General features: G+C 37.2%; 1 long non-coding RNA gene across 1 annotated transcript in view; it reads left to right on the forward strand.

Annotated features, from left to right (window-relative positions):
* Positions 1-23,750, forward strand: part of LOC144229236 (uncharacterized) — a 179,471-nt gene that overhangs the window by 53,083 nt on the left and 102,638 nt on the right. Inside the window, exon 3 of the long non-coding RNA XR_013334418.1 lies at positions 9,808-9,877. This is a non-coding gene — a long non-coding RNA (uncharacterized LOC144229236). The remainder of the gene's footprint in view (positions 1-9,807; positions 9,878-23,750) is intronic.

Consider the following 23,750-nt stretch of genomic DNA (forward strand, 5'->3'; position numbering starts at 1 on the left):
CCCCGGTTGTGGCTGGAGCAATTTATATTTTCCCTACCACACTGCCCATAGTTGATGTACCCCTGGGAAGGCTACCTTCCCAAGAATTGGCACTGGCACTGCTGTGGTTTAGGATATATTCCTGTTTTTTAGCGTGTTCAATTCCTGCTGTATTCTGAAAGAGGGGAGGGATGCCTGTTGATCACTTGGCTCTGGGAGGGGGCCTTGCCAGAATGATTCTGTGTGTGCTTCCAGCAGCACTCTCAGATGTCTGCCGTGTGCAATGGCCAGGCATGCACCAATCCCAGGGTGCTTTTTAATTGGAATGGCTGTTCAAACAGTAAGCATGATTTCACAGTTTTCATTCCCCCCTAACTATACTCTAGGCCTTTGCTCTTTAAGTAGAAGAAAGAATCATTTATTTTTCAATATTGAATTCTCTTTCTGTTTGAAAACAGCCCATCGGATGCTTTAAAGAAATTCAGAAAATGAGAATGGTTGACTCAATTAACTGTAGTGGAATAAAAAACAAAGTAGATTATAAAAAACAAGGGAAGCTCTTCTGATCCTATTACTACTGTAGGCTTACCATCAAACCTACCTTCTCCTCTTATAGAAAAGCTTGTCAGGTAAGTAGATTCTATTTGTCTCCCAAATACTCAAGGGTATTTTAAGAAAAGAAGTCAATCAAAAGGATCTTTAAATAGAAACCACAGTGTTTCTCTATCCATGCTCACCTCAGACCTACTTTTTTGCCTATTGCAGAAGCAAATTGGATCATGAGTTCAAATTCCAGCCTCCTGATTCTTACTAGCCAGCTCATCTTGAGCAGGTTGTTTACCCACTGTTTGTCCAGTCTTACCTATAAAATGGGAAGAATGATAATGGATTAAATGAGATATTACTCGTTAGGAGCACTGAAAATGCCCGGCACCAGGTTAACTATGACCACTCTTACCCACTGGACTCTTTCCTTAGGTTGCCTCATGGTCTTGTAGTCTCCCCCTATGTGATCTCACTCTTGTGTCTCAGATCCAGGTGTGAAAGGGGAGAAAAAAATTCAGGGTGTTTTAATGATGTGTTTTACTCTTTCCTTGAGTTTTTATGCCTACTATTACTGATTAGCATTTGTGTAGATTCAGTTGTTTACAAATAATTTTTACCTTCTTTATAGAGTTTTATCCTCACAATAATCCTGTGACATTAAGAATTGGTAGGAGATAAAGTCAGCAAGATTGTGGGATAGGAGTTTTCTAGTGTCATCCCCCCATGGAACATTGATTTGGATAATCGACCACAGATGAGAACACCTTTGTGGGAATCTGGGAGTTTTAGCATACTGTTGAAGGAAAAAAAAATCAAAGAACAGATTCTTTGAAGAGCATTAGAAGAAAAGTTTCACTTTATCCATATCACTCCTCCTCCAAAGTGGCACGGCTCACTGCCAAGAGAGATACCCCTGAGATTTCTTCCATGGGGGAAGTGAGAGCACAGTGAGTAGGTGCTTGGTTTCTCCAGGTTGCAAATGTTGCCAAAGAGGGAACAGTTTTCTTACCTAGAATACTAGAATACTGAAGTGATACATATCCCTGAGCGCTGGGAGATGCTGGGAGCATAGTAGCCAGGGCTCAGAATTCACCAAAGGAACATATATCTAACTAACTGCTTTATGGACCCTGTCAGGAAAAGCACTCATGAACTTCCAGGCACACTTTGTGTGCAGATGCTCCCAGCTGGCTCATGAGCATGCCCAATGCTCTACGTGCCTTACCCACCTATCCTGTGGCTGGCTGCCTATGTGTGTACGCCTGCAGATGGCAAGTGAGAGCCTTTGAAGACAGCAAGTACACATGTGCAGAAAGCAAGTCTGACTCTGCTAGACCGGGAGAAAGCATATAGACGTGAGCATTTTAGGACATGCCCTAGTTAAAGTAAATGGGAGGCTCTCAGCACTTGGTCCAGCACTGCAGGATTGAGAGTAGACATATAATCTTATGAGTTTCCCTTCAAGAGGGAACAAGAAGTATACAGTCAGTGCATCCATAGAAAAGGACTGAGAAAGCAAGCTAGGCTGACTGGTGATGGTATATCTCTCCTGAAAGCAGTCATTGAAGGCTAGAGGAGATGTCTTCAAATGTGAAGACAGTAATGCAAAGCTTCAAGAAACATGAAAATAAAGTAATATGACATCCCTAAAGGAACACAATAATTTTTTAGTAACTGACACCAAAGAAATAGAGATGTATAAATTACCTGGCAAATAATTAAGAATAACAATTTTTAAGCTCAGGGAGCTATAAGCTGAGAAAGCTCAATAAAATCAGGAAACAATACATGAACCAAATGAGAAGTACTCAGAGGAAGAGAAATAAACAAAAACATAAAAATAAATAAAAAGAGAACAAAGAAACTGTAAACCAACCAGAAAACAAATACTAGAATGTCAATATTAAATCTTTATCTAACAATAGTTACTATAAATGGAAATGGATTAAATTTTCTAATGAAAACACATACAGTGGCCGAATATATAGAAAACAAGAATCAAATAATTTGCTGTTTATAAGACACTTACTTTAACCATAAGGTCATACATGGACTCGAAGTGAAGGGATGGGAAAAGATATCCCATGTGAATGGAAACCGAAAGAGACTAAGGGTAGCTTTACATACCTCTGATAAAATAGACACTGAATTAAAAACTGAAACAAGAGACAAAGAAGATCATTATAGAATGATAAAGGGTTAAATTAATTATGAGGATATATAAAAATTTTACATATATATGCATGCAACATTGAAACACCTAAATATAATAAGCAAATATTAACAGGTTTGAAGGTAGAACAAGACCTCATTGCAATAATAGTAAGACACTTCAGCACCTTACTTTCAACAATAAATAGATCATCCAGACAGAAAATCAATAAGGAAACATTAGACTTGAACTATATTTTAGACGAAATTGACCCAACAGACATAAATAACATTTCTTCTAATAGTGGTAGAATATACATTCTTCTGAAGTGCATTTTCTGGGAAAGGTTACATATTAGGTCACAAAATAAGTCTTAACAAATTTGAGACTAGAAATTAATAACAGGAGGAAAACTGGAAAATTCACATATATGGAAATTAAAAAAACATGTTCCTGTAAACAAAAGGATCAAAGAAGAAATCAAACAGGAAATAAAAAAAAAATCTTGAGACAAATGAAAATGGAAATACTCCATACCAAAATGTATGGGATGCAACAAAATCAGTTCAAAGAGGGAAGTTTATAGCCTACCTTAAGAAAAAAGAAAGATCTCAAATAAACAACTTTAACCCCAAGGAATTAGAAAAGGAAGAACAAACTAAACCCAAAGTTAACAGAAGGGAAGGAATAATAAAGATCAGAGCAGAAATAAACGAGAGACTAGAAAGATAATAGAAAAGAGCCACAAAACTAAAAGCTGTTTTTTATTTATTTTATTTTATTTATTTTTTAAAACTTACTTATATATTTTGAGAGAGAGAGAGAGAGAGAACATGGGAGGGGCAGAGAGAGAGAGAGAGAGAGAATCCCAAGCAGGCTTCATGCTCGGCACAGAGCCCCACAGGGGAACTGATCTCATGAACCTTGAGATCACGACCTGAACCAAAATCAAGAGTCAAACACTTAATTGACTGATCCCCCCATGTGCCCCCTAAAGCTGTTTTTTATTTTTTATTAATTAATTTAGATGTTTATTTTTAAGAGAGAGAGATAAATGTGAGCAGGGGAGGGGCAGAGAGAGAGAGAGGCAGACACAGAATCCTAGGCAGGCCCCAGGTTCTGAGCTGTCAGCACAGAGCCAGATGTGGGGCTCAACCCATGAACTCTGAGATCATAACCTGAGCCAAAGTCAACCACTTAATCAACTGATCCACCTAGGCACGCCTAAAAGCTGTTTTTTAAGAGTAGTAAGGATCATAAAAAACCACCATGAACAATTATAGGACAACACATTGATTAAACTAGAAGAATTGGATACCTTCCTAGAAACATACAACCTATCAAGATTGAATCATGCAGAAAGGAAAATCTGAATAGATTAATAATGAGAAAGAAAATGCAATATGCAACAACAAAAGATCTCCCATCAAAGAAAAGTCCAGGACCAGATGGCTTTATGGGTCAATTCTACAGAACATTTAGGAAAGAATTAACATGGATCCTTCTCAAACTCTTCCAAATAATAGAAGAGGAGGGAACACTTTCAAACTCATTTTGCAAGGCCAGGATTACCCTGATACCAATGTCTGACAAGGACACTACAAGAAAAGGAAATAAGTCAATATCCCTGATGAACCTAAATGCAAAAATCCTCAACCAAATATTAGCAAAAAAACTCAACAACACATTAAAGGATTATATAGCACGATGAAGTGGGAATATTCCTGAGAAGCAAGGATGGTTCAACATATGCATATCAATAAATGTGATTCACCACATAAGATAGTGAAAGATAAAAATCATATGATCATCTCAATAAGCACATAAAAAACATTTGACAAAATCAACATCCTTTCATGATAAAAACATTCAACTAATTAGGTATAGAAGAAGTGTACCTAAGGCATAACAAAGCTCATGCATGACAAGCCCATAGCTAACATCATACGACAAGCTGAAAGGTTTTTTTCACTAAGAATAAGGACAATCAAGGATGCCCACTCTCAGCACTTCTGCTCAATATAGTACTGGAAATCCCAGCCAGAGGAATAGAAAAAGAAATAAAAGGCATCCAAATTAAAAAGGAAGAAATAAAACTCTCTGTTTGCAGATGAAATAACCTTATATATAGAAAACTCTAAAGATGCTACCAAAAATCTCTTAAAACTAATGAATGGATTCAGTAAGATTTCAGAATACAAAATCACCATCAAAAAATCAGTCGCATTTCTAAACACCACAACAAGTTATCTGAAAATAATTAAGAAAACAGTCCCATTTATAATAGCCTTTTTAAAAACAACTACAAAACACTTAGGAATACATTTAACCAAAGAGGTGAAAAATGTGTACACTGAAAGAAATTAAAGACACAAATAAATGGAAAGATCTTCCTTCGGAGGAAGGAATTAATTAATAATTAATTTAACAATATTGTTAAAATATCCACACAGCTCAAGTCCATCTACATATTCAATATGATTCCTTTCACAATTCTAATGACATTTTTAGGGGCACCTGGGTGGCTCAGTGGGCTGAGTGTCAGACTTTGGCTCAGGTCATGATCTCATGGCTCATGAGTTTGAGCCCCACATTGGTCCCTCTTCGGTCAGCACATAGCCCCCTTCAGATCCTCTGTCCCCTTCTCTCTCTGTCCCTCATGCCCCCGATTATACTCCTTCTCTCTCAAAAATAAACAAACCAATACAATCCACAAACAAAGAAAACCACAAAAACCAAAACTCCAATGGCATTTTTCACAAAAATAGAAAAAAAATTCTAAAATTCATATGGAACCACAAAAGACCCAGAATAGCCAAAGCATTCTTGAAGAAGAGGAAAGTTCGAGTCATCACACTTCCTGATTGAACTATATTAGAGCTACAGTGATCAAAACAGTATGGTACTGGCATAAAAGCAGATACATAGACAGATGGAACCGGATAGGAAGCCCAGATACAAACCCATGTGTATACTGTCAATTAATCTTTGACAGGGTTGTCAAAAGTACACAATATGAAAATAGTCTCTTTAATAAATTGTGATAAGTTGGGAAAACTAGATATTCATATGAAAAAGAATAAAACTGGACTCCTATCTTATACCACTCACAAAAATTAACTTGAAATTGATTAAAGACTTAAATGTAAGACATATAACTATGAAACTACTGGAAGTGAACATAGAGAAAAAGCTCCTTGACGTTGGTCTTGCCAATAATTTTTGGATATGACATCAAAAGCAAAGGCAACAAAAACAAAAATAAACTGACAGTCTCCATCAAGCTATAGAGCTTCTGCACAGCAAAGGAAACAATTACTAGAGTGAAGTGCAAACCTATGAAATGGGGAAAATATTTGTAAACGAAATATCTGATGAAGGGTTAATTTCCAAAATATATAGGGAAGGCATACAACTCAATAGCAAAACAAAACAAAAAAATGAAAACAACTTAGATTAAATAATAGGCAAAAGGTCTGAATAGACATTTTTCCAAAGAAGATACATGAATGATGAATATTTGAAAAGGTGCTCAAAATCATTAATTAAGGAAATGCAAATCAAAACTACAATGAGTTATCACCTGATACGTATTAGAATGGCTATTAGCAAGATAAAAGAGAAAAAAGGTGGCAAGGATGAAAAAGGGAGAAAAGCGAACCCTTGTACACTGTTGGTGGGATTGTAAATTGATAACAGGCCTTATGAAAAACACTATGGGGATTTCCCCCAAAGTTAAAAATGAAACTATAATATTATTCAGCAATCACCTTTTGTGTATGTATCTGAAGCACACAAAATCAGTATGTTGAAGAGATAATCTATATTCCTTTGGTCATTGTAGCATTATTCACAGTAGCAAAGATATGGAAACAACCTAAGTGTCTGTCTATGGATGAATGGATAAAGAAAATGTGACAAAATAGAAGCCATAAAATAGAAGAAGATCTTGCCATTTGCAGCAACTTGGATAAACCTTACAGACATTTTGCTAAGTGAAATAAGTCCCATAGACAAAGACACATATTGTATGATCTCATATATGGAATCCAGCTTCAAACCACCGCTGCCCCCCACCCCAAAAAAGATGATTAAGCTCATAAAAGCAGAGAGTCATATGATGGTTGATTCACGTTGTGGGAAGGGTGGGGGAAATGGGGAGATGTTTGTCAAGGGGTACAAACATTTCAGTTATAAGATGAATAACTTCTTGAGATCTAATTTAGGGTATGATGACTGTAGTTATTAATACTGTATTATTCTTGAAATTTGCTAAGAGAGAAGACCTTAAGCATTCTCAAAGCAACAGCAAAAAAGTGGAACTATGTGAGGTAATAGGTGAGTTAATTAAGTTGATTATAGTAATCATTTCACAATATACATGTATATAAACAATCACATTGCATAGTTTAAATATATATAATTTTATTTGTCAGTTATACCTTAATAAAGCCAGGGAAAATACTGATTGAAGATATCTGTATAAGATGCTGTGCTCTGACACCCTTTCTGATAAAATTACATACAATGCTAACTGAAAGATAAGTGGACAATACCAAAAGGACAAAACTCAGTCAAAAAGAGATGGATATTTTTACTAGCAGACACACAGCAGAAACACAGTGTAGGGCTAATACTGTTGAGCTGCTTGACTCTAGATTAAGAAGCAGAGCAAAGGCAGTAAGAACTTGGTTAACTTTGGAGAATACTGTCTCACATATTTTCATGTATAATAGAGGACTAAATCCAGGCTCATAGCTTAAAACTAGAAACTACAGTAGAGCAATGTAGAAACTACAGTGATCTGCCCATGGAAAGATCACAATCGCTGCTTGGTGCTATGGTTCCTAAGAAGCAGGTGTCGCAAGGGAAATCCATCAAAGTTTTAAGCTTCCAGCCAGGACCTAATCAAGCACCCCTCCCCCACATTTTTTTTCAGCAACATCCCCACATCACAGTAAGTCATTGGAAACCTGGTCTGGAGTAGAGGCCTAATGGGTGGAAGGAGGGGTGAGGAAAGAGGAGTAAATTTCCATTGAATTTAACATGGGATAGTTCATGATGTTAACTTTAGTAATTTCATGGAATGGTGGAGCCGAATATCATAATCGAATAGGTAGGGAATTGAGGGTGAAATGAGGAATTAGATACAGTGAAGGTTGATATATTTTTTTAAGAAATTTAAGTAATTTTAAGAAATTTTAGACTATGCCTTTCAGGTGGAGGGAATACTGAAGGAATTTTATCACGCTTATATGCAAATGAAGGGGCCAGTGACAAGGGATCAGTGGCAAGTCCAACCAGATGCCTGAGGTGGCAGAGACAGAGATGACAGAACAGGTCCCTGAGAAGCCTATCATACTTTGGGCTAACAGGACTTGGAAGTGGAGTCTTGTATTAAGAATAACACAGTGTAATGCAAGTACCTCCTACAGTGCCCCTCCCCGAGCACACACTTCACAGGAGGTTGCCAAGGTGTTGGGATACTATGGGGACTGGGGTGAATTGACATGAGATCTTAGTGGGGGCCTCCTCTGTGAGGAGTGAGGACTCTCTGAGTGAACAGGGGGCAGTGGGTGAAACACAGAAGAGTGAAAGCTGGGGAGGTAGAAATGGGACTGAGAGCATTGAAGGCCCACCCACGTGGAATGGCAAAGGGCAGCAGGGTCCTTTGGCAAGAAGAACCCACACGTATTCAAATACAATCTGCAAACCTACAGGTTTCAAAGACAAATTTTGTTGCTGGTGAGAACAGAGGAAAGGATTCTCAAGGGACTAGATTTTCTGTGTGAATAAGTAAGACTTGGAACTAGAAAGATTTTATATTTGTTAGTGTGATATTCAAACTTTTGTTCAGGCTTGGGGAGCACTTCAGGTATATTTACTTGTACATCTGTCTCTCTGTGTTACACTTCACATTCCCTAATTGCATAGACTACGTCTTATGGTTGGTAATGCTTCACTAAAAGAACGGTGTGAAGGATGTTAGCAAGTACTTTGCAGATCGTTAGGTTTGTCAAGACTTGCAACAATTAATATAAAAGACAATGTGAAAATCTAAAAATTAACCTTAGAACTTGAAATTAAATCTTTGAAAGCTTTCTTTGGTCTTGTAAATAAGAGCTTATTCTTAATATATTTCTAGGCTTATATTTTCAATGTGATATCCATTGTTTCATTGGCATTTATATAACATTAGAATTTTTTTACAGTGCCCTTTTATGACTCTTAATTGTATCATCCATAATCAGATGATATGAGTAAGAAAGAGTATATGTAGAATTGAGGAAAAGATATTTACGTAATGACAATACCTTTTTGATATTTATTTTTGGTACTAAATGAATCCCACCACGAGGAAAATGAGAAAAATATACTGAATTACAGTACTTATTCTATTACCTGCCATTTAAATGTGACTATGAATTTTTAAAAATGACCTTTTTACTTGATTTGACAGATATCTCAATAGGAATTATATTGGTTAGAATTTCCTATGAGCTGGCCTTATAATGTCCTTGAATTTAATAAAACCAGACAGGGACCAAGAAATTTTTTAGCTTGTAAAGAGAATATAAATATAGTAGCCACCAACCAAGACAGCCCCCGATAATTTCTGTGTCCTGATATCCACAGCTTGCATAGTCCACTGCCACACTCAACAGGGCTAATCTGTGTAACGTATAAGGTAATGTGGAAAAGACAGTGTGTCAACTTGGAGGTAAAGTTGTAAAAGATGAAACTTGTGATCTCTTTCATATTACATGCTTTCAGGGAAGGCAGCTACTCAAGCTAGCTTAAGTAAGGGCCCTAAGTATCCCTATAGAAAGGCCCATAAGGGAAGGAGCTAAGGAGTCCTGCCAACAAAGTGGTATGTGAGTGATCCACTTTGAAAGTAAATCCTCCAGCCCAAGGCAAGCTTTTCCATTACTAAAATTCCAGACAACATCTTGATACCCATCTCATGAAAGATCTTCAGCCATAATCAGGGATTCTTGATCCATAGAAACTATGTGAGATAATGTCTTTATTGTTTTCAGTTGCTAAGTTTTGGGGTAATTTGTTATACAGCAATAGATAACTAATACAATGTTATCAGCAAGTTTTTTATTTTCTCATTGCTTTTCCAGTTAAATTGTCGCTGCTTGCTGATACCACCAGAATCCTTGAAACCTGAGGGGCTGACACTCCCATGAGCAGGTGAAGGGTTTGCAAGGGGTGGGGGGGGTTCTTTCTTTTGTCCCAGAGCCAAAGCACTGATAGAGGAGGAATATATAAAACAAAACTAACTTGTAAACAAACAAATCACTCTTCTCCTGTTATGAAATGTGCCATGTTTGGGAGGCGTGTATTCAGTGTTCTGACTTTCAAATTGTAATTTTTAGTTTTTCTTCTCAAGAAACAAGGTTACAAATTATCTCCCCTCTTTTAAGTATATAAGGTAACTAAAATAATATAACTTTTGAGAACTAAAGTTCTAAAGTACTAGCATAGGATTCTAATTCCTATTTATAAGCTTGTTTCTTTGTAAGAAGTGTTCTGACCTAAAATGATCTTTTGGAACATCACTTGTTTTTTAAGTTGATTAATTTCAATGAATATCATATTTAGTTTTAGGAATCTTAACTGTTTAAGAAATAGTGTGTATCACTCTAAACTAAGAAGTTCTCCTTTTGGCCTGCCACATTTTGGTTTGAGAAATGGCATCTTTATTAGTCAGGACGAGCTAGGTTATTTGGTAGTAACACACAACTCTCCACATGTCAGCATCTTCAAAAAAAAAAGAAAGAAAAGAAAAGCTTATTTCTTATTCATGCTGCGTGTCCAATGTGAGTTGGCTACAGCTCTGTTCCATGTCATCTTCACTCCAGGATCCAGGCTAATGGAGAAGCCTTTCACTTGAAAATTGCTGATTGTTGCAGAGGCAGGAAATGATAGAATGGCAAAGCATGCTTTACTCTGAAAGCTTCCGCTTGAAGTGATAGATGTCCCCTCCCATATTTCATTGGCCAGAGCAAGTCATACTCTATTCTGCATTCAATAGAGTAGGGTGAGGATGTTTAATCCCTTCAGAGGAAAGACAGTACATTTTCGTGAATAGTTACACAATCTTGCACAGGAGAAAAACTGCTACATTTTTCATAAGCGTCCTTGGGAGGAATATTTTAAAACTAAGAGTCAGACGTTTTATTCACAGAAAGTTATGTCCAAACAATAGTGAGAAAGAAACACATATTCTGAGAAATAGGTCTGTACTCTGTTGTAAAGCAATTTCCCTCATGTATGGTTATGGGAGCATTGTAATTCCTTACTGCTTGTCTAGGTCTGCTCCTCTCCATGACTCCCCTTTTGCCCCGGTGTCAAGGTTAACCTCCCAGCCTCCTGACCTGAGCACCGCAGGGCAGCAGTGCCAATATATCTCTGCCAGCGAGGCCACTGGCTCTTGTTGGTCTCTGTCCCTTTGTCCTGACCCAGCTCTCACCATGAACAATGAAGATAAATAACACTGGTGTAATGTAAAGTAGTCTCTTGTTTGTCCTGCAGTGTTTTCCTTCCTTAAGGAATTTCTTTTTACAAATAGAAGCAACTATTTTTTCTCTCTTTTTTCTTAAAATACACATTTTTGGTAAGGATGGTGAAAGAGTACCTGACACACTACTTAGCTGTGGGTCTCTGGGGATTTGGCAAGTTACTTAGCTTTTCACTTTATGTGTTATAGGTTCTCTTCTAGCTCTGAGCTATTCATGCTGCATAATGGAGGCAATAGCATGAAAAATCCAAAATATGATTTATATTCATAATTTTGAAATGATTTTTCTTTATAGTACATTCACTTTCTTAACCACGTTTGATGTCTTCAGCATTAAATTTAGTTTGTCTTCCCAGAGGAGGCTTTATGCTGTTGTGGGTGTAGGTATGGTCTGTGGCAAATTGTTGACTGGATAGCTTTTCCTCAGTCATTTGCCACTCTGGTCATTTCTGCTTTACAGTTGATCAGTTATAACCTATTTAGAACATCCACTGTTATCATCCACATGAATTTCTCTCTATCTCAGCAAGAATGCATGTTTTGCATTCTTCCCGTGGCAACATTGCTCCCTAAAAAGATATGCTCCAGACCCTCAGAACCCTGTTCTAACATTTGCTGGTTGGCTAAACAAATCTGTGTAAAAATGATAGTGGATTTATATACTTTTCCCCTCCATTGTAATGTATTTGTCTTTGAATGAAGGTTTTCTGAAGATTGTGCTTTAATCCATGTCAGTACAAAAGTATCAACTTCTGTGTATGGATATAGTCATCACTTATGGATTTATTTATTAAGATACCAATAGAATACAACCCTTCTATCCATCCACTCTTCACTTGTTGAATGCAAAAAATATGCCAAGTATGAGGGTAAAAGAGAAATGTAGATTTTTCCCACTAGAGGATCCCAACCAAATGTGGGAGGAGATGCAAGAAGAAATAAAACAACTAGACAGACTCAGTAATTGTGATATGAAATAAGTGCTATGGGAGCACTGAGGTCTGGAGAGGTTCTGGAAGGCTTTCTAGGGTAAGGTCATTGGACCGAGTCTTGAGGGGTGGGTAAGAGTTGTTCAAGAGGAAAAGAGACAGAATGGAAGAGGCAGTCTGAAAGGGTGACACTATGTCAGAGTGTGGAGGAGAGAAGGAAAGGCTTTTTCAGGGGTTGCTCACAATGCGGCTTGGCTACAGCCAGTATGTGCATGGTGTGGGAGCTAGGAAATGAGATTAGAAAGACAGAGACCAGATGGAGATGGAGAGCGACTAACGTGGTAGAGATTTGTGCTTTAAAAAGACAACGTATGAAATGTGTGTGCCAGAGGAAAACTGACCTCAGATTTAGAAGAAAAATAACTTATAAAATCCCAAAACACACCAAACATAGATAATAATCAATGCCTAGTGAAATTGATTTAACTTTGAGTTAACAGCTAATATTTATTTGAAATTTACTCTAAACAAAGCTTCATAACTTGTACTTTCTAATTTAATGCTCACAAGAACCATGCGGGATAGGCAAAATCATTTCCTCCACTTGCAGTTGAGAAATAGTATACCCAGAGAAGTTAAATAATTTGCTATGTAAATTAAGAAATGATGGAGCCAAGATTTGAATCAAACTCTGATCAACCACAAATCTATTGCTCCTGCCATGATCTCTTGTTTTTTCTCCTCTGCTTTTAGAATTCATACTCAGGACACAGGCAGGACAATACATCTATAGACATACTTCTTTAAAGAAGGATTTCTCTGATTCAGTCTTTTGTGCTGAGTCCTAGTTTAAGGACCAAGCCTTGGAGCTTAGATTGGGTGGGGAAAATAATTTAAGAGTATGGAGAACCAAATGGGGAAGTACGCCCAAGTCTCATGAGTATAGTCTGCTAAGAACAACTCATTTATAAGTACAAGAATGATGGCAACAGAGATGACAGAAGAATGTCATCTGTGAGGAGAGTCATAGGGTTCATAGATAGGTGTAGAGTAAGTAATGGCACAAACTGTACCAAGAAGTTAAAAAAAATTCCCCATAGTGTTTAATTAACATGCACTTATCTTGATTGAATAAGGTATACCAAAGGAAGAAAGAAAAAAAAAGAATATGAGAAAAAGGTGGGTTCAAAACTCCAAAGGGTTATGGGTAGATTTTGGATATCCCTTAATATCGTCTCAGATGCCTACTTGTTTACGTATTGCTAGTTTTCAAGCATGGAAATTTCATTAAATTTTCTGCGGCCAATAAAATATTTTTTGCCTGCTCAAGCACTTTCTTGATAGTGATATTTATCTAACATATTGAAAAATTATTTTAATTTCAGAAAATCTTTTAGTTTTCCCTGTCGAACTGTCATTGCTTAAGATAGCAAAACAATGAACATTTATCATTTATTTCCTGCATTTCCAAACATCTTTCAGGCCACTCTGTGAAAATGTATTAACATTTCTTTTATAATGTATTTTTGTGATACATTTCAAGCTGCAGTGAGGTTTAGGTTCCTAGAATATATCTTTAGCTTTTAGGGTGTACTAAAAAAAGATGATATAATGTTTTTTAAATTACCTAATTTTAAAAGTACATAAATACCAACAAATACCTTAGCCCTATGATAAATATGAATATAAAAGAGGATTTTATTTGCTGTGTAGTTTACATCTTAAAAGCAGAAATGAAATGTCATAATATTAATTATGCTCTTTATTCATTAGAATTTTAGGGATTTCCATTGGGTCATCCACTTGAAGATGTTTACATATTTGCAGTTAGTTTCTCTCTTGAATAGGAAATCATTCCAAGGACCACTACAAATAAAATTCTAATTCAAGTGTTTTTTACATACCCATTTCTTATAAGGTCTGCTATACTTGATGTCAAATGATGCCAGGTATAGTCTATTAGTTCTTTCCTATTTAAGTAAAGTGCTACTTGATGTATAACGTGATAAACCACATACATAATACTTTAATTTTGTTTAGCTATGGTTTCATACTATGTTAATGTGACACATACCTGTTATGTTCTATATAGTTTATTTCAATATTCTAAAGACTATGGGAAAATTTTACTTTAGAAATCTCAGAAATAGAGAAACATTACTGTTCTTTTTTAAAGAAATCTCAAAAAATAGAGAAACGTTATCGTTCTTTATTAAATGTTCTTATTTATTTCTGAGAAAGAGAGAGAGAGACAGCATGAGCAGGGGAGGGTCAGAGATAGAATGTGAAACAGGCTCCAGGCTCTGAGCCAGCCGTCAGCACAGAGCCTGACACGGGACTTGAATCCACGAACCATGAGATCATGACCTGAGCCAAAGTTGGACACTTAACCGACTGAGCCACCCAGGCGCCCCGCCTTATCTTTCTTTAAAAGTTAAAAAGAACATTTCATTTATCTTCATTTGCCAGAATATAGTGGAACTACTTTTTTTTATTTTAAGTGATTAACTCTAGAGAAAAAAAATAGGCAGCAAATTTCTTGAAAGAAAATCAAAGCTTTATAGTTCAGTGATTACCTAAATATTGCACAAAGATCAGTTTTTGGTGAGTAAAATATCAAAATGAAAATTTCCATCGACTCAAATAAAACTCAATACCCATTCTTATCCACATGTTATTGAGAATAATCAAAGAAAACTTTCATGATTTCTTTTCGTGAAGCCATTTAGCTCAGTCTGTGTCCTAAAGCATATACTGATACCAAGAATCACTTATCATGCCTTGTCTGGTAAAAATATCATTGCCATCTCAAAGGAGAAAGTGGTAATTCAAGTAATTTCATGTATTTTTAGTAAAATCATCTGATATTTAATAAAAGGAGAAGTTAAAAGTAAAATGGACACAAATAAACATTGGAGGGGGATGGCTGTGTTTATTAGCTTGATTGTTCTTATGGTTTCATGGATATATTTACATGTTAAAACATAGTTAAATATGTGCAGTTTTTGTATGTCAATTATACCCAATAAATATGTTAAAAATGAAAGTATTGGCATAACAATATCAAGCTCATATAAAGATTTAACTTTTAAAATCATTTCACTCTTTGTTTACATATTTGGGTAATAATTCATGGGTCTTTTGCATTTCTGTGTGTCTTATCAGTAGAGGCCCAGGCTACCTTTGTTCCAGGCTACCTTTTCAATGATGATTGAATAGTGAATAGCCTTGGAAGATAGAGATGTGTTCCCTGTAAAGCAAAGGGCATGTTTGTTTACTATCTGGAATGATAAAGATAACATCCTCCTCTGGGGCAAAGGGCAGGTGTGCTTACAGCCCATGATAAAGATTCAAGTTCCCTGTGCTTGGAGTTCCTCTCTGCAGTGCAACCTGTGGCAGGCACCTTGACCTCACCCTTAGGAATAGAGCTTTGGAAACATGATGCAAATACTGATACTCTAGCTATTCTATTGCTTTCAGGAATAAACTGGCATTTGTCTGTGACACAGCAATCACATGTCAGCCTCTGTGAAACTATGGCTGTCTAATTTGTTAGCTTTCATGTATGGTAAAATCTTGATCCTTCAAAGATCTTGACAGTTTTGCTGATAAGGAAGGGATACCTGAAAAACCATCATTTTCTGGAAGAGAAAGAATGAAGTCCTCATGGCTGATAAATAAGATTTCAAGAAATTCCATGAGGAATTGATAGCAGATTTGTTGAACAAACTGAATGGTCAACGAGGCAATAAATAACCTTCTACTTTATTTTTATTGCCAGTTAAGGAAGAAGAATTTGGGAGGCCGTTGCAGGCTGAGTACTAGAAGTAAATTGAAAGGCAGCTTTCTGAATGGTGCACTGGTTGTTTCTAACTCTCCTCTGAAGGAGGAAAGGCTTTCTTGTCAATCTGGTGGTCAGCCTCAGGCCCACCCCATTGTAATAACTATTATTAAAATTCACCTTAGGGAACCAGAAGGCTCTGACCTTTATCTGACAAGGGAGAAACACTTCTACCAAGTGTCAAAGAAGGGAAATTTGCAACCTCTGTGGATGTAAATCTGGAAATGACTACTACGTGGTTGGTTTATTTAAGAGATGAGGGGTAGGCTGTGTAATGCTTGTTAAGGAAGATTGTCAAAAAGGACCCTCATATGGCTTAGTACCTCCTGCAGACTGTTATACCAATCTTTGACCCATTCAAAGATAAAAATAAAAAACCACTGGAGTTTCTCCCCCATCCCCAACCCAGTAGTTATGGTTGTTATAAGAGATTCTTGGGTTTTTTGGAGAAATTTCCCTGATAAAGACAAATTCATATGGGAAGTCATAGATGATGCATTAAAAAGTATTTGAGCTTATATTGATGCAAATTTGTGTTAAAATGCTGATGAAGATGACCTACTGGAGAATGAGAAACTGAACCAAACTCTTAGATAAGTCTTATGGCTGCCCTATAGGTCTAGAAAACTCCCTAGCCCTTATATTCAAACTGGGCAAGAAATTATGTGTCATTACCTTTGTGATAGTGCTCCAGATGTCCCAAATTAAAATGAGTTCCTTAAAAGTCACTGTTGTGTGTCAGGCTGGAGGCAGGCAAAGAGTATCATCCAGTGGTCCCACGGGGAATGCAGTGTGGCTGTGGCTGTTAAAGCAGGGTATCCCTAATACTAAAATAGATGGCGTCAGCCATAAGGATCATGCCACCTGATGTAGGGTGATGAGCAGATAGAACACATTAGAAATTAATGTGGTTGAGCCAGGAGCTATGCCACTCAAAACTGAAAGTAAATGAATCTTGCTTATTGATGCAGAATCACTTTTTTCCTTTGCACTTCCTCATAATGCCTTCACCACCACCCCTCCTCTATCATATTTACTTTCCACCTCTACCTTAGTTCCTTTACAGATGAATAGGGTTGAGATTGAGACCTCCTTGCCCTCAAGAGGACCAAAGGATATTACCACTCATCTAAGTATGCTAGGGAACGTCAGGGAGCGGAGGACTCGAATTTATATGATTTTATTAGATACAAGTGTCACAGTCACCATTTTACCTTGTGTTGAGGAGGAGAGGATACACAGGTTCAACTGACTGGACTGGGCAAAGTTTAGAGTGGGGAAGGGGAACTAATGTAACCTTGTGTGTGTGTGGTGGGGGGGCTTTGGGCTGAATTATTATACTGTTTTTGTTGCTTTCATGTCTGAATGTATAGTAGGAATTGATGCAAATATGGTTGTAACTCCTATCCCATAAGTAGTACCAAAGGTACTCTGGTGATCAGGAAGAGCTATATGTGGAGAAGTGACAGTACTTTCGGGGTCCCACAACCCTAATGACCGCTTTGAACTAAAAGTCACAATGACTAGAGGTGCCTGGGTGGTTCAGTCATTTGAGCACCTGATTCTTGATTTCAGCTCAAGTCATGAGCCAGGGTTGTGGGATCAAGCCCCATGATGGGCTCAGTGCTGAGTGTAGAACCTGCCTAGGATTCTCTCTCTCTCTTGCTCTCCCTCTGCCCCTCCTCCACCCTCTCAAATAATAATTTTTTAAAAATTCACAATGATTAATGATTTTCCAGTGGGAATCTCTGGTAAAAGAGAGGCAGCTTCTAACTGCAGTCCCCCTTTGGGGTTTTTGATGCATCACTTTCCTTACATCAATACCAAGCACATCGCTTTTGAACAGCACCTATTAGCTTGCTACTAAGTCTTGTTAAAACCAAATGTCTGATCCATGGAAGCCTTTTGGCTCTCTGTCCTGATATTCTCATTTTGACCTGAGTCAAATCAGATTTAATAACTGATGAGAAGGACCCCAAAGTCTCACTTGTAAAGTGGAAATGGCATATTTAAAGATTGAGTAGATGTTGTCTGAGTAACACCTTGGCTTTATATGAAAAAGTGACAGCTCTCCTTTTGGGGAATGGGGCTCTCAGAGGTTTTCCTATAAGCCTGGAACTAGTTCACTGGTGGTTCATCTAGGCTGAAATCCCAAGGTGTACACTGGGCTGCTATAGCTTTTCAGCTTCAATACCAGCTTTGTAGAACTGACAGTAGACATGATTACTCTGCAAAGTGGGCAGAAAGGAAGGCTACTCTCATACCTCTGGCCATTACTCCCCTTGATGAACCTTGTTGTATTTTCACCAACTGTAGGCTGCCATGAATGTCCTGGCTGGTGGTCTGTCAGAAAATAATGACTGAAAAATTAAAGACATGCCTCTTTAGGCCCATAAAACTGTAGAAACAAATTGTAGTTGCTGACTGAACTGTCTGGGTCATAGATGCTCATGATAAGGGCTCATTCTGTGATGAGAACAATTAGAAGGAAGCTACAAATCAAGTTTGCTTGGCCCAGGTTGTGATCATTGCTTCCTGGATCCATGACATCACATTCACCAACATAGATCTGGCACAAAGTAAACTCTATGATTCTGATATAGAGGTTACTCCCACGTAGAAGACTTTTAATTCCTGCCCAAATCCCAGGACCTGCCTGGGTTTTAGCTTTTACCATAAATAAACTTTATGGCCCCAGCAAAACAGAAATTAAGAGTCAGGTGATTAACTGACTGAGCCACCTAGGTGCTCCGTATATGAATATTTATACAACAATATATCACTTGTTTGATTGATATACTAGATGTTATTTTAGCTGGCTCTTGCAGAAATGAACTTAAATATATCTGATGGAAATCAAAGACTTCTCCACAGAGTTGTGTTTTAATGGTGACAAGTGATTAGAATAGAAGAGCCAGAGACCAGGAGGCAACTGTCCAGGGTTTGAGACTGGACTCATCACACACAGGTTATGTGATCTTGAGGAGTTCAGACCACCTGACTAGGTTCCAGGGACATTATCTGCATAAAAAGGGGGTTAGATGAGATTGTTTTTCCAGGCTTTTCTGTTGTGAGATTAAATTAGTTTCTGTGAGAAGGTTTTTTCCTGAGCCAGTTTATGTGATGGCATGGATTTGAGAGGACAGAATCTTTACACATTGAAAGAGATTGCTTTTGTCCATATTGCTTTCTAGATATTCTTTTCTCCCTCCCCAAATAAGTGTCGATCCCAAAGTTTTCTTCTATCAATCTGCAAAACATGAAGAATATAAGCTCTTTTTCCTCTTAGTATTTTTTTGGGTCATAAATTAGGCTTTGTGAAAGTGCTCAGTTACCATGGTGATACCCACTAAATAAATGTAAAGGAACAGAATTCTCCCTTTTAAATATAATTTATGCATTCATAACACATCAAACATGCACTAGATTCATTGGCTTCTTTAGCATCAGAAGTACCTGACAATAATGCCAAATTTATCATACTTTCTTCTTAAAGGGAGCAGGAACTAATGATAAGAAATGTTTTGAGATATATAATAGAATATATGCAGATTAAGAAAAAGGTGTTTGTGAATTTAAGGAATCTACACTATACAGTGGTGGGAAAGTATACAGTATATACTGTCTAAAGCATATTATTTCAATTCTAATCTTATGTTTCTGTACCAAAACACATCTAAGGAAAATATTTCTTTTAGGTCTTCTTTTATATAGTCTGCCTTATCAGAATGAATTCTATTTCTCATTTGGAAATATAACTGAATAGAAATTGAGATAGTTCTAAAAGCATATAAGAATTTGGGTGCTGTTGGGGCGCCTGGGTGGCTTAGTCGGTTAAGCGTCCGACTTTCGCTTAGGTCATGATCTCGCGGTTCGTGGGTTCGAGCCCCGCGTCGGGCTCTGTGCTGACTGCCAGCCCAGAGCCTGGAGCCTATTTCAGAGTCTGTGTCTCCCTATCTCTGTGACCCTCCCCTGCTCGCTCTGTCTCTCTCTCTCTCTCTCCTAGAAATAAATAAAAAAATATAAATAAAAAAAAAAAAGAATTTGGGTGCTGTTTAACATTTTCTGTAAAATGCGTTGTATCTGGTATCTCATAAAATGGCATTAGAAGTGACAAATTAGCAACCTGATAATAGTCTAAATTACCTTTCATTTTCTTATGGGGATGAATTACATGACTTAATAAACTAGTAGAGGACTAATAACAGTACCTTGAACTCATTTTTACATATCAGTGAATAAGAAAAAAATGTTATTAAATAAAAATAAGCTGTAATATATGTAGAATACAAAAGAATATAATTTAGAGGAAATCTAAGGTTTGTTCAGATAAAGTTAGGTGTTATAAGGGTAATAGCTGAAAAGAGATGGTATAATTTAAAGCTCACAAAAAGGATAGCAAAAGACTATTCAAAATTTCATTGCGGTTAGTTAGTGTAGGGCATAAGGCCGGAAACTTTCCTACTCTTGATGCTTCCTTTCATGTGGAGGGAATAGGTTAACACTCCTGCCCTCTTTGCATTCCCACATGTCTCTTCCATAAAAGGAGAGCAGTGACTTAATCTGACTGGTGACATTGGAAGGGCAAACTCCACAAACAAAGAATAATCCCCTTTTTCTTCCCTCTGGGATCTAGCTGCCCACAGAAAGTAGGCGTACATCCTGGCCTCTTCCCCTGTATTATTTTAAAGACTGATGAAACCCACGGCTGTGGGTAACTGGCTAAGTCTAATTCTATGCTTTAGTCTTAAGGAACTCCCAGGTTTTCAGCTTCACCTCATTCTGTAACATTAGCTTTGTAATAATAATACAAAAGACAATTTTTGATAACTGGTCATTTTGAAAAAGGCTATGAAAAATACTTTTCACCTTCAGAATTTGTTTGTTACTGCAGCAGAGCCTAGTCTAATGTGATTACAACATATTTATTTACGTTATCTTTCTTAAATACTGGTAGTGAAAATAGTTTTACTTAATGGCATTTAACATAATTCACCTGTACAAGATCACTGTTTTATTTTTTTTCTTTTCATTTCTGATTGTGTTTGCAATTTCTTCTTCCTTGTAGGCACTCATTCTAATAAGCTTTTTTGAATGGCCTTGAATTTGTATTTACCATTACAAAATATGATTCATTGTGTTGTGAATATGCTTGAATTTACATAAATGTTATATATGAAGAGCTCTGTAACTTTTTCCAGTTTTTACATTTTTTTTCACTCAAAATACAGTTGTTACATACATATATCCAGAGATTTGCTTCTTTGCACATGTGAACTTTCAGTAGGCTTGCTTCAGGAGAGCAGGGAAATGTCTGAGAACTGATAGTTGAGAAGACTGCAAATGCTGAGTGGTGCTTATGTGAGAGTATGAGTATCTCTATCAGAGGGTTTATGGTATGCTTCTTTGGTATCCTCTATGTGGTGCGCATAAGAAAAACTTGCAGATGAGGGTGCCTGGGTGGCTTAGTTAGTTAAGCGTCCGACTTAGGCTCAGGTCATGATCACATGGTTCGTGGGTTCGAGCTCTGCATCAAGCTATGTTCTGACGGCTAGCTCAGAGCCTGGAGCCTGCTTCAGATTCTGTGTGTGTCTCTCTCTCTGACCCTCCCCTGCTTATACTGTCTCTCTCTCTCTCTCAGAAATAAATAAAGCATTAAAAAATTAAAAAAAGAAAAAAACAAAAAACTTGCAGGTGAGTTGGGTAGGTGAGTCTAAACTCAGTTCTGGGTGGATGTAGGTTTTTGTTTTGAAAATTTCTTTATTTTAATTTTATTTTATTTTAAAATTTTTAGAGAGCATGAGCAGTAGAGGAAGAGAGAATCCCAGGGAGACTCCATGCCCAGTGAGGAGCCTGATCTCATGACCTTGGGATTATGACCTGAGCTGAAATCTAGAGTCAGTCGCTTAACCAACTGAACCACCCAGGCTCTCTGCAAGTTTCTTTTTTGGTGAATTTGGTGGGGAAAAGGAAAGTAAAATAGAAATATTTAAGTGAGAAATAGGAAATAGAGTAGGAAGGCTTTTGGAGTATTGGGAAAGAGCTAGGAACTGAACTTGAAATATTTTCCCCACTCTTTTTTTTTTTTTTTTAATTTTTTTTTTTTTANCCGACTAAGCCACCCAGGCGCCCCAACATATACCCCACTCTTAAAGCCACTGATTGACACATGAAGGAAACTTGAAAGAAATACATACTGTAGTACCCATGGAGCATGGACTTGAACAATGGCTGTTTAACCAGAACTAGAAATAAAATCCTAAGGCCTTGAGAGAGAATGTTTATATTTCAAAAATAATGTTTGTTTATTGTTATTGAATACCTACTATGTACTTTGTATTTCACATATGATTATATTCAATCTTTATACAAATTCTGAGGAAGATAAAATTTTTATTTTCTTTAAAAAATTTTTTTTAAATAGTTTTTATTTATTTTTGAGACAGTGAGAGACAGAGCATGAGAGGTGGAGGAGCAGAGAGAAATGGAGACATAGAATCTGAAACAGGCTCCAGGCTCTGAGCTGTCAGCACAGAACCTGATGCGGGGCTCAAGCCCGCGAACTGCGAGATCATGACCTGAGCTGAAGTCAGACACTTAACCGACTGAGCCACCCAGGCTCCCAAAGCCCAGGATTTAAAATCTGTCTGTTTTTGTCTAAAATCCATGTTCTTTCTGGTATGTTATGTATGTAAATTTCCAGGGACTTCTTCTTACAGTATGTTTTTTAAAGTTTATTTATTTTGAGACAGACAGATAGAATGTGTCGGAGAGGGGAAGAGAAAGGGTGAGAAAATCCGAAGCAGGCTCTGTACCGGCAGCCCAGAGCCTTATGTGGGGCTGGAACTCATGAGCCATGAGATCATGACCTGAGCTGAAAGCAAGAGTTGGTCCCTTAACCAACTGAGCCACCCAGGTGCCGCTCTCCTTACAGTATTAACATAACACAGTATTATGTATTAACATTAGAACACTCCTGGCGTGCAACTCAGAAGTGAACAGCTGGCTTGGAGACAAGGACAGTGAAAACAAGGAGAGGTGGATTAGCACTGAGTTGGGGGAAATGAACTTTGTACACCCCACACAGAGTGGGATTTAATAACTGTTGAATGAATGTTCCATGAATCACAACAGGACCACACCCTTGTGCCATTTGTAATTTTGTGTATTTATATAGATTACTTGCTACTTAGCCAAAGGCAGTTCTTTCAATTACATGCCTTTAGTTTCCCAAACTAATAGTTTTGTTGACCATTTGAAGTCCCAAGGTAAACACAAACAAGCAATCAGACAATCTCCTTAGGCATTGTTACTGAACGGTACCTGAGCCAAGCATACTCAGCCGGGTATAGCCACTGAACTATATATTTCAGCTGAGCAGGTAGGTAAATAACCACTTTTGAAATAGAGCCAAAAAATGGCTTTTGTATTCCTTTTGATGGTTAGGCTTTCTAATATCTGTGTAAGTAGATACTGGAGTGTGTCCACAATATCTAACAGCCACATCATTTCTTTCATTTGTTTCTTTTCTATTTCTCTCTTCTTTCTTAATACTCAGATCCCTGCTTCTCTTTTTAGAATTTCTCTTATCATTTTAGTAATTAGCAAGTTAATGATAAATTTTACTCAATGTATTACTCAGACTCTATGAGGGGGATTTAAAAGATATTCCCATTCTATTAAAGGAGAGTAATCATTATGCAGTGAAACCATTAGGTATGTAAATAGAGTACTTAATCAAATTATATGTTGAATACTAACACAAGCATGTGC

This window comes from Crocuta crocuta, unplaced genomic scaffold (genome assembly GCF_008692635.1).
Source record: "Crocuta crocuta isolate KB4526 unplaced genomic scaffold, BGI_CrCroc_1.0 scaffold163, whole genome shotgun sequence".
Lineage (NCBI taxonomy): Eukaryota > Metazoa > Chordata > Mammalia > Carnivora > Hyaenidae > Crocuta > Crocuta crocuta.